This window comes from Phalangium opilio, unplaced genomic scaffold (assembly GCF_054372755.1).
Source record: "Phalangium opilio isolate 3A_F unplaced genomic scaffold, DU_Popi_V2 ptg000063l_1, whole genome shotgun sequence".
Lineage (NCBI taxonomy): Eukaryota > Metazoa > Arthropoda > Arachnida > Opiliones > Phalangiidae > Phalangium > Phalangium opilio.
Window position 1 is genome coordinate 3,108,051 of NW_028324180.1, and position 11,950 is coordinate 3,120,000.

Consider the following 11,950-nt stretch of genomic DNA (forward strand, 5'->3'; position numbering starts at 1 on the left):
ACACGTGGGACATTGATGAGGTTTTTCGCCGGAATGCAAAGCAGAATGCCGATCGAGATCTCCAATTCGAGAAAAAGCTTTGCCACATTCCTGGCATTCAAATGGCTTTATCTTTTCGTGCACTTCACAAATGTGCATTTGCAGACGGGCTTTCCCGTTGAACAACTTTCCGCAATCTTCGCATTTGAATCCATTTTGATCCTGAAAGATTAATTATAGAAATCCCCGATCAAATATATCAAGGACTCATGGATCATAACATCCGCAACACACCAGGAATCTTCGAACGTGTTCGCGAGTCGTTTAAAAGACGCGCGCAAGTTTGCGTAATCGTTGAAGGAGGTCATTTTGAACAATTTTTGTAAATGCTAATGTTTTGTAACCAAAGGAACATGAAACAAAAAGTCTAATTAAACAAGTAACTGGCGTTTAAGGTGCAATAAATTTGTTTGGGGATATTATTTTTGCAATAACGTTATTAATACGAGAACGAATAATGTTAGCAGCCCTTTAAACCAATTCACTAGCTGTTAATTTCTTCGTACATAAGCTTATGGTAAAGTAGAAAACAATTTGTCCAAAGACATAATACCAGTTCCACATATCGGCAAAATTACATTGTTTTAAGGCCAACTTTGGAGAGTACATAACTCTGAAACGGGGGCTTTCGCCCAAAAGTTCATAGAACATTTTTGACTTTTTTTGACCCGAAGAACACGCCTGTTAATTTGTGCCAGGCTTCTCCGAGACACCCTGTATAATACAATTTAAATTTTATATGTAAAGTCCAGAATGGAAACAGACTCGCGTTACATACCGTTAAAATACCATTGCTCTGCCTAACGAGGTCGTTTTAACACGAGGCAATTGTTCTCGCAATACAGTTCGTGGAAAATTAAGTTGGTTTAAAGGGAGGGCGAAAAGTAAAATGAATCGATTTTTATAGATTTGTCTACTAATTATAAGATCAATCTGCGCAGTGAAATGTCGAGGAAATACCAGCTCCGAATGATTTTAAAATTCAAATTATTTTCAAAACTCATGGACTATTTGAAATTCACTTCCCCAGTAGCAAAAACCAGTCGGGCCGACTAAAAAAAAAACTGTTGGCTGGGCTGCCGGGTTTTATTGTCGGCCCATCAAACTCCATGTCCAAGGCAATGTCTAGCCTATGGACGGTCGGTAAAGTGACGATTGGAATGTTAGCCGACTAAAATTAACCTTCGACTTGGGGTCGGCTGAACTATGCTTTAGACATTAGTCGACTGTGCTCCAACTCGTTTATGCCAACAATTTCGCTTATTGAATTGCCTTCTTTATTTAGTTGGTTGCGAGTCGGTGCGACTATATCTAGCGTAGTCAAAAATAGTTGGCTAACAAGTTCAAGGAATCTTTATACCGACTGTAAACTGCTCAGTTTTGTTCATTGCTTTTAATGGTCGGTTAATGGCCCTTTAGGCAGTTTGCCGACATCAAACTGGTCAGCGTTTTCAATTACTTTTAAGGGTCGGTTTACGGCCTTTTTTGGCAATTTGCCGATCATAAAATATAGGTTAATAATTACACTTTTTTCATTCAAACCAGTTTTATTTTGCAAAAATGCGTCATACATGTACGATTATAAACACCTCCACCAACCCAAAAAATATACATAAATAATGATGATGATGATGATCGTCTTCTACTTAATGATAAATGTTGTTATTAAGTGTTTTTCAACTTTTGGACTTGCTTAAGGGCCCTTTCCTTTCGACCACCATCACGGTCTTTACAATGCCTAACCCAGTGCCGAATTATTTCTTCCATTTCATGTTCAGTCGCTCTTATACATTTTGGGTTCGATCGAACAGCATCTAATGAAAGCATAAAGTTTGAAATATAATATACATAAGCAAAGTATGAATTCTTGGAGCTCTAAATCAAGGTTATTGAAATTTGAAAAAGAAAGAAAGAATACCTTTGAACGCCTGAATTAGTTTCAATTTTTTTAAAGGGGTTTTTCCATTTGCCCCAGTCCAGTTTATATTTTCAGAAAGATATTGCGATATTGCTTCTTTTAAAATCCTTCTAGAGGTATTCCTTACATTAGTTCCTCCAAATGATGATAACTTTCTGACCTGAAATTAATAATTTAATCTTACATCAATGTAAATATACGAAAGTATAGTAAATTATTGTACTTCTCATCAGCATGAACGAAAATTGCCAGGCTTTTTATTACTATACTTACGATTTTCTTTGCAAACTCTGGATCACCCATTTTCTCCTCTAAATCCATTAAATCTTTAGCGGTCTTTAACGGTAGTGTCACCAACGAAATATCTTCTGTTTCAATTGGATTATCAGATAAAAGCGATGAAATATGTCCCACCACAGTTGTCAAGTGTTGAACTTGTTGTTTCAAATCACTCAGATGATATAGAACACGTTTTTCAAATGCTAAAAATTGTAATTAAACGTTTTTGGTATTACTTTTTAATGTTCATGCAATGCTTTTTGAGTAGTTACCATCATTCGTTTGCTTTTTTAAGGCAGGCTCCAAATTTCTACCAGTATGATTTTTCGACGACCCTGAAGGCGTGCTGTGTTTACTACGGACTTTCAAAGCTAATTTTTAAGAATTAAGTTAAAGAAGTAAAAGACTGAAATTCTAAGCTTATAAACATTCTTTTGATTTCTGTGGTTCTGAATCACTGTTTTCTGTTAAAATTTCCTCTTCGAAGAACGACGACCTTCTAGGTTGGATGTTAGTTTTTTTCCCTGAAAAACGTCAAGTATTTAATTATGCAATAAATTTAATAGCTAAAATAACTACCAGATTTTTTGGTGTTCTTCGCTAAACGCTCTGGTTCTGAATCGCTGCTTAGAGTTTCAGAATTATACAATTTCTTCTTGCTAGATTTTCCACCTAAAATAACAAAAAAAAACAAAATTGGCAAAATTGAGAAGTATTTTAAATACAGTTGTTTAACCAAAGTAACCAGATTTTCCCCCGAAAAACGCCAAGTTTTTAATTATGCAATAAATTTAATAGCAAAAATAACTACCAGATTTTTCGGTGTTCTTTGCCAAAGGCTCTGGTTCTGAATCGCTGCTTAGAGTAGGTGACCGCTTCTTGCTAGGTAGATCGTTTCCTAGACCTGAATTTTTAATCAATGGGCCTTTTCCACTGTTATCGAATTTATCAGTTAGACATTAATTTGGATTTTCATTGCCAGAATCGTCTGAAATTATATCAAAATTTAGAAATATATACTTATTTTTTTTCCAGGAGTTTATACCATTCTTTTCGGCGTTTAGTGTATGTTCCGCGTGTTGTTTTTCCAGTAGTTCAACATCTTCCTGAGGCACTTCCAATGAATTATCTCCTAAACAGAGTATGTTTTTGAGGCTTTCCCATACATTTATGAAACAAAAAATACTCACCATTCACTATCAGATTGGGAAAAATTGGTGGAGTTGGTACTTGATATTTTTCAGTCTTTTTACTAACCCTTTTTATTTGCTCAAAATCTATGATGTAAAGAAATTTAACCGAGCAAATAAAGAAAGAAAAACTTAAATTACCTTCTTCACAATACATGGAAGGATCCACGAAATCTGTGTCATTTATCTTTTTGTTTCGCCTCTTTTTGATTTCATCATTATCAGTGCTCTTAGAAATGTCTTCTTCGTCCCTACTTCGTTTGACTTTGTCCATAGCCTTTTTATAATCGTCTAAAATAACACGTCATTAAAGAAAACTCAAACCTCCTAATCTGTAGAAGTTTAAATTAATTTTTACCTCTCCGTGTGACGTAGTCCAGGAGAGGTTCTGTAACGGCCGTGTCTGTGTGTGTGTCTATGTGTCTGTCTGTCTGTCTGTCCGTTGTTACACCCACGTGACCGCGTTCGCTGTTTGCGTATCGGAGCAAACGTGTTCCCAATTTCCGGACCGCATTGACAGTTCACAGAAATTTGGAAAATTGTATTTCTCTCCGTTGGCTACTCTATATTTGAGTTCTCACACCACCATGTTTGGTCTTTGTCCATCCCACATGAACACAAGTATGGTACTTTTCTGGCTTCCAACACCACCATCTTCTGTTATTTGTCAATCCCACATTGACTCCAGTCTGCACTTACACTGACACTGGCCTCTAACACCACCATCCACTGGTCTTCCGTCTATTCCACATAGACACCAATCTGTATCATTGGCTTCTACTCCATTATCAACGTTTGGTTTTAGGATATACGCGGCGATCAGCTAGGGTTACGAGAAACGTCTAGCCTCCCTAAGGTGGGATCGGCCACCAAAGGTTTTCGCAATTGCGCTTTTTCCTTACTATAATAATGGAAACGAATCGTATATATACCCCAAAATTTGACGAAAGCGGGCAAGAGGGGTACCCTTCACTTTAAACGTCAATATTAGCAAAGTTTGAGATGATAATAGGTATAACTTTATTTTAAACGATTTAACTATTATTAATGTTAATTATTGAAGATTAAAATAATTAAAAATAATTATATTTATTTAAATATTAAAGATAAACCTCTCGTGCAAAGAGAGAGATTATCATTGCCTCCTATATCTACCAAGGCCCGTGCATGCGATATATTTCCTTCATTGCCTCCTATATCAAGGCCCGTGCATTGTGATATATTTCCTTCATTGCCTCCTATATCTATCAAGGCCCGTGCATTGTGATATATTTCATTCATTGCCTCCTATATCTATCAAGGCCCGTGCATTGCGATATATTTTTCAAAACAACAACCAAAATGGGAAGCTGCTCTCAGAAACATAATAATTTCTTTTCTCTGTAAAGGGAGCTAACAATATTAAGGGAACGTGGTCAACGTTCCTATAAATGTCGAGTCTATAGTGTCAGTGTTACCACGGTTACCTCGTGAAACAGATTCTATTCAAATTGAGTTTATGAGGAGAATGCAATATAACACACCATATTTGTATGAAACTGTTAGGCCTAAAAAATGCACGAAGCTCTTAAGGTTTTGGTGAAAACACCGTTGTATATTAAGCATGGAATATCTGTAAGAGTCGATATATTGGATCCAATTCCAGAAGAACTTGAATTTATTGTTGACGAAAATGACCGTCAGTTAAACCAAGATGATATATTAAGGGAAAACCCAGTAGGGTCAGTGAATTTACAGAACGAAAATGATAGCGATGATATGTGGAATGAAGTCAATGAAGCTAGCGAAGTTAATTTATTACCAGTTGGGAATCAAGACACGTTGTTAGTGTCATTGTCCGATTTCCTTCCGACTAACACCATGCATGTTAAGTTTGCTCCTGGTGAAGGTCAAACGCCAATGTCTTTGCTCTATGACGAGGACGCTGAGAAATTGTCATTCCCCTGTATTTATGTCGGTCAGAAGAGAAACCTTAAGGTTAAAGGTAGGTTTGGGGATATTGCCAAGTGGGAGCTTCGTAATGTTGATCGACGTTGTGCCAAGAATGTCTCAAAATTGTTTTACGCTTTTGTTAAGTTGGAAACAATGAAAGTTAGTGAATCTATACAAGTGCGTATGAGAAAAACCAAGAGAAAAGATGGCTCTAATTACACTGCTGGGTTTTTATCGTCTGCTGGTGCACTTGATTCAATTGTTAAGCAGGATGATGGTTTTAGAGTATTAGAGAAATTGCAGTCCTCGCCTTCATATTGGCAGCATAGGCAGAAAGAGTTAATGGCTATGATTAGGCAGCTTGGTACGGCTACCTTTTTTATAACGTTTTCAGCTGCGGAAGGCAAATGGCCTGAGCTTTTGAACATACTGAGAGTGACCTCAGGTCAAGAACGCTTAGCGGATAATGAAATTAGGAATTTAAGTTTTTCGGAAAAGGCCAAGCTGATTCAAAATGATCCTGTTACTTGTGCTAGATATTTTGACCACCGTTTTCGGGCTCTGCTTAAAGCTTTGCAAAAACTAGGTCCCCTTGGTGTTATTGAAGATTATTACTTTAGAGTTGAAATACAGCAAAGGGGGTCTCCCCATCAACATGGGTTGATATGGATTAAAGATGCGCCAAAGCTCAAAGATGATTTGTCGAAAGTTAAAGAGGTAGAGGACTTTATTGATAAAGTTATTTCTTGCGCTGGTAAAATGAACGATGATAATGGGGATTTGTTAACGTCTTTGCAAATGCACAAGCACACGACAACGTGTAAAAAAAAGGTAAATAACAGTTCAGTTTGTCGTTTTGGAATTCCATTTCCTCCCATGCCTAGAACTATTGTTTATGATCCGAAATTAAGAGAACGCGGTACTCTTGACGAAGAACTGAAATGTAAGAGGAATTCCAAAAAATTTAATGAACTTTTGCAATCTAAAGAAAAGGAATTTTGGGTAGATAGTTTCGAGGAGTGTTTGGCAAAGTTGCGAATGAGTGAAGAGGAATATATTAAGGCAGTTACGTATGACATAAAAAAGAAAGTTGTTTTATTGAAAAGACACCCTAAAGGTACTAGGGTTAATCCGTACAACCCGTGCACTTTGCGCCTTTGGCAAGCGAATATGGACATTCAGTTTGCACTTGATCCTTACGCTCTGGTTATGTATATTGTGTCTTATATAGGAAAATCTCAGCGTGGCATGTCAATGCTTTTGCGTGAAGCTGCTAAACGAGCAAAGTCAGCTAAATGTACGGTAAAGCAAAAGTTGAAAGTGATAGCAAATCAGTTTTTGAATGCGCACGAGGTTAGCGCGCAAGAACCGGCATATAGTGTTTTACAAATTCCAGTCTCTAGATGTAGTCGAGCCTGTATTTACGTTAATACAAATAGTCCATATTCTCAAAAGCAAAAGTGAGCTTGAACAGTTTTCAGAAGATAGTATGGACGTTTTCGCTTCTGGAATGTTGGACCATTATGTTCAAAGGCCAGATGATTTAGAGGCAGTAACGTTAGCTCAATTTGCGACGTGGTACGAGTTTTCCAAAAGTCGTAGAGTTGCGAAAACCCAAAGTCATATTGATGACAGTGAAAACCTTGAAGTTGAATGTGGTAAATGGTTGAAACTGAAAAATGATTCAGGTTTTATTAAAAAACGTGGTCATTCTAAAATTATGCGGTATCGGAGATACAATTTAGTGAAAGAACCCGAACAGTATTATCGTGAGCAAATAATGTTGTTCTCGCCTTGGCGCGATGAGAGTAGGGACATTTTGACAAAGGATCTGAAATCAGAGTATGAACTTAAACTTGAGATTATAAAGGAATGTAGAAAAGAATTTAATAACGAAATTGACGAAGCGGCCATTGAACAGGCTGTCCGAGATTTCGAAAGTGAAGCTATTGAAGCTGATCTTACTAATATTCAGCCTGAATTGGAACATCGAAATGAAATAGATAGATCTTTAATTGTTGAAGATTCTGAATTTCTAATTAATACGGTTCAGGAGTCTATAGGAAATATTACCCGTGATATTCTTGATGGTAATGCGGAAAGAACTATTGCCCCGTCAGTGACGTTAGTCAATGATTCTGAGTACAATGTTATTGTTAGAATTAGGGGTGTGCGAATACCACTTTTTGGGTATCGAACCGGTTATCGAATACCAAAAAATTTTCCTTATCAAATACCGAATCGAATAGTTTATTCCAAATCGAATACCGAATAGTTGGGCCTTGGTAATTTTTTTCCTACCCGATTAATCGCGAATAGTTAAGCCTAGTAACCGCGAATATTTAACCCTAATATTCGCGAATACTAGGCCAACTATTCGCGGTTAATCGGGTAGTAACCCTAATATTCGCCAATAAAATTACAAAGCAAGGAGAAGAACACTTAGAAGCTCCTAAATTTCAAAATACCTTTCCTCATTGGTGGTCAAGTATTTCTTAAAATTTTCCTATGCACTTGCTGGTAGTTTTTGATGGGAGACAAATAAAATTGGGATGATATTTTTTAAATAAGGTGGGTCTCTCTAGTGCCAAGGACCAAAATTTATGGTAGTCGAACTTTAACCGAATAGTCAGTTCGGTATTCGATATTCGAATCGAATAGTGAAAATAGGCTTATCGAATACCGAATCGAATTATTCGGTTCGGTATTCGATCGAATTATTCGATTGAAACGGTTAACCGCACACCTCTAGTTAGAATGCTGAATGTGAAACAGAAAGAAATATTTTATGAAGTTCTGCATCATTTAAAATGCAAGGAAACGATTTTACGGCTATTTGTTACCGGTGGCGCTGGTGTTAGAAAAAGCGTTTTGATAGTGCCATATTTGAAGCTGTTACTAGATTTTACAATAAGCAGCCAGGGTTTAATCCCTCGGAAGTTAAAGTTCTCCGATGCGCACCTACAGGCAAGGCTGCCTTTAATATAGGTGGCGCTACTTTGCATTGTACCTTTTGTCTACCCGTTAGTCAATTTGCCGGGAATATTTCCAGGCTAGAAAGTGAAACTCCTCACAATTGTAGATTGATGTATGGTCAAGTGAAATTGGTAAATATTGACGAAATATCAATGGTTGGAGCCAAGGTTTTTAACCGAGTTAACGCGAGATTGCAAGAGATAATGGGTTGTCCAGATTATTTCGGTGGTGTATCTGTACTGTTAGTTGGAGATTTTAACCAACTTAGACCAGTGCGCGATCATTTCGCTTTTCAAGGTCAAAGTGATACTGACAATCCCTATGTGGCGTTAATTGGTAACCCAATATGGGTAGAATTCCAGTTTGCAGAGCTTGAAGAAATTATGAGGCAAAAAGATGACAAAAGATTTGCGGAAGCTTTGAACAGAATGGCTGTGGGAAGTATGAATCAGGATGATATTGACTTTTTTGTAAGTTTAGAAGTGAATAGAGAGCGTGTACCGCCAAAAGAAGCGATACACCTTTTCCCTACTAACGTTGAAGTGAACCAATTTAACGAAGAGATGCTTTTAAACATGAATACGGAAAAGTCTATTTCCGTTTCAGTAGATGTTGTAAATGAAGATCTTACTAGCGAAGTTTAATCCATTCATGCGCGTCACTAATTAGATGACGAGGCATTTGGCTATTGAAATATTTTATTGTTTCCGTTTTACAGTCTCGGATAGACAAACCTTTACATTACCGAGGCGACCATGAGCTCCCCAACAAGACTTAAGTACAATCGATATAAGAAAAATAGTTACATAAGAAATCAATTTAGACTATCGCATTGAATTAAACCGAAAGGAACCACAAACGGTACAAAGGCAAGCTGTTAAACGCGTCAGGCTAATCATTGAGAAAACTTACGTTACGTACCACAAATACAATCAAATACCCGTTACAAAAATTTCAAAAACTAAGAAATGTCAAAATAAGACAATTAAAGGTAAGTTTAAGTGAATTGGAGTTCGTAAACACAATGCAATCGGCAAAGAACTATCAAATGACGGGTTCAGAAAGGAGAATTATAACGAAAGACGGGACAGGGTAACAAAGGCACAAAAACATGTCAAACCAGTTTCATAAATTGCGTATGGATTTTCATCGTCCCCTCAACGGCCATAAGGCAGACCAATTGCTGCTGGTGGATAGAAAGGCCAAGTAAAGCAGAAACAGTCCTATTGAGGGAGCAAAATTCTCCGCGCGCAGAAACAACAAACGCTTCAACGCGAACCGAGGGGTGGTCAGGGAAGTCGGCGCGAAGCTTGGCAAGAAACGCTGGTTGAGAATAATAAGACTGCTTCTGCTTATAATGGTGCACCAATAAGCTAGGCGTTTCCCACGGAACCGTCACGTCAACGACGACGAGTTCGCCGTCCCGGAGGAAGATTAGATCGGGCTTATGAACAGCGCCGTCCGAACAAACCAACCTGGGTTCTTTATGAACCACAAAGCTAGCCGACCGACCCTGACTACATAGGAAATTGACAATCTTGTCGTGACGCGCAATTCGAGAAGCGTGGGATCTAGGGCAACGCTGAGAAATGTGGGATAAACTTTCCACGCGGCCACACCCCCACGGCAGAGACGGTCACCCCGATGGGAGGGGGCACCACGACAAGGTAAGAGGTTCAGAAATGTCTTCACAAGTTTTTGGTACATAAAGCCCCTCGACACCAGAGCGCACCGGCGAAGCCATGCATGGGAAATGGACTGCTCTCCGGAATTAAGTCCAGCGCCATAAACTGTGGCCTCCAGGGAATCCCTCCAAAAGCGTGAGAACGCAAATTTTTCAGGGACTATAGGGGACAAAAACTTGATCAAACGGGCCAAGGCCTTATCGAACGAAGGTAGGGTGCAAAACGCCTGAACCGCAGGGGCGGCATTGGCACGCAAATTCACCAAGCGGTTGTACGTATGCAACGGAATGGAAAACCTAGCGGACATAAGACCGAGACCCCCGTCTAGACAAGAAGCGAAAAAGAACGCGACCGGCGAGTAATGGGGAAGTGCTAAGGTCTGTCGAACGAAGGACTTAGTAAGCCTATCAAATGCCTCCAATGAGCCGATGGTGAAGTGACTCATCGTCAACAAGTGAATGAACCTGGGCAGATGATAGGTTCGCAACATAGAAATCTTCTGGTGCGGCTTAAGGCCGGATTTACGAAGATGGTCCAGACCGGTCTTGTACGAGGAGAAATCCGCGAGGCCCACGCCATTCGGCGAAAAAGAGAGACCCAAGTAATCCAGAAAGGCGACCGAAGGAATCAAGGACTCACCAATACGAAAAACGGGATCCTGAACCAAGAGCAAACGCTTTCGCTTCCCATCTTTCCGCCAAACCAATGATCGCGATTTAGAGGCGTTGAGATGAAGGGAGCGGTCACCGAAGAACGACAAAGTAATACGGAGGAGTTCACGCATACCATGCTCTGATGTAGCTAAAAGCACAGTGTCATCGGCGAAGCCCAGCGCGTTCACCAGCGACCGGCCAACAGAAGACCCGATGAAAGTGGGAAGCGAATCGAATAACTCATCCATGACCGCATTGAAGAGGATGGGAGACATGGGGTCCCCCTGTTTCACTCCGCGCGTGACGGGGATATCCGGAACGGAAACATCACCACAAGAGATGGTCGTGGAACACTCGGAATAGCAGTACATGACGTACGAAATCATTCGGGGCTCCAGCCCAAGACGTGTCAAGGCACGCTTCAGGGAGTGGTGAGAGACACTATCGTACGCCTTGCCAATATCCAGAGAAACGACAGACAGACCCCTACATTTCTTCTTGCTATCCCGAAGAACGTGATCCAATAACGCGGTGTTGGCGCGTAGACCATCCACCGGCAAAAAGGCCTGCTGGGAGGGATTAAGCTGCAAAGCAGCCATAAGACGACGAGACAACACCACGTGGAAAGCTCGCTGAACCACGCTCGAGACCGTAATAGGTCGCCAATTTGTGGCCTGGGATAAGTCACCTTTCTTCGGAATCAGCGTGGTGCGCGATTTTCTAAAGGCATCTGGGGCGACACCTAGGTACAGCGACGCGTTGTACAGCAAGCACAGACGGTTACTATCGAATCTGCGAAGGTCCGATAGAGCAAAACCATCTGGTCCCGGGGCGCTATCCCGCCATCCCACGAGAGTGAAATCCAGCTCTGCCACGGTGATCGGGAAGAAAGTAGGGGTCCTTAGAGCCTTCTGGGTAAAAGGAAGCGAGTCAACGGGTGACGGGGACGAGAACAGATCCCCAAACACAGACCGAACGTCCGCAGCCGCGGGAGTCCGAGAGACTCCGGGTTGAGCGTCAAAAATCTCCGAGGCGAGACGCTTCTGATCGCGACCAAACAACGACTGGTGAAGAGAGTCATAGTTACTCCCGCCGTTTACCCGCGCTTGGTTGAATCTCTTCACTTTGACATTCAGAGCACTGGGCAGAAATCACATTACGTCAACACCGATCAACGGCCATCGCAATGCTTTGTTTTAATTAGACAGTCGGATTCCCCTGGTCCGTGCCAGTTCTGAGTTGGCTGTTAGTTGCCGACCGAAACGGTCGAGCCAGGCA

General features: G+C 40.3%; 1 long non-coding RNA gene across 1 annotated transcript; it reads right to left on the reverse strand.

The window, feature by feature from the left end:
- Positions 1-3,307: 3,307 nt before the first annotated feature.
- Positions 3,308-3,685, reverse strand: LOC149662740 (uncharacterized). The gene is made up of 3 exons (XR_016368656.1): positions 3,568-3,685; positions 3,427-3,513; positions 3,308-3,368 (listed from the first exon to the last, which is right to left on the reverse strand). It is a non-coding gene; the product is annotated as an uncharacterized LOC149662740 (long non-coding RNA).
- Positions 3,686-11,950: the final 8,265 nt, after the last annotated feature.